This window comes from Charadrius vociferus, unplaced genomic scaffold (genome assembly GCF_000708025.1).
Source record: "Charadrius vociferus isolate BGI_N301 unplaced genomic scaffold, ASM70802v2 scaffold26, whole genome shotgun sequence".
NCBI classification, from domain to species: domain Eukaryota; kingdom Metazoa; phylum Chordata; class Aves; order Charadriiformes; family Charadriidae; genus Charadrius; species Charadrius vociferus.
Window position 1 is genome coordinate 4,134,033 of NW_009649320.1, and position 355 is coordinate 4,134,387.

The window sequence follows — 355 nt, forward strand, 5'->3', positions numbered from 1 at the left end:
TGTACCTCCTCACCAAGTTATAATTCCTTTTTGGGAACTCTTGCCTCCTGAAGCTGCTGCCCTCTCCTCCTTCCTACAGGTGCAGACATGCAGACACACAGCGGGCTGTGTGACAGGACTCAGAGGGTTGTGATCAGTGGCACGAAGTCTAGTTGGAGGCCTATAACCAGTGGTGTCCCCCAGGGGTCGATACTTGGTCCAATTTTGTTTAATATATTAATTAATGACCTGGATGAGGGGACAGAGTGTATCCTCAGCAAATTCGCTGATGATACCAAACTGGGAGGGGTGGCTGACTCTCCAGAGGGCCACGCGGCCATCCAGCGTGACCTGGACAGGCTGGAGAGCTGGGCAG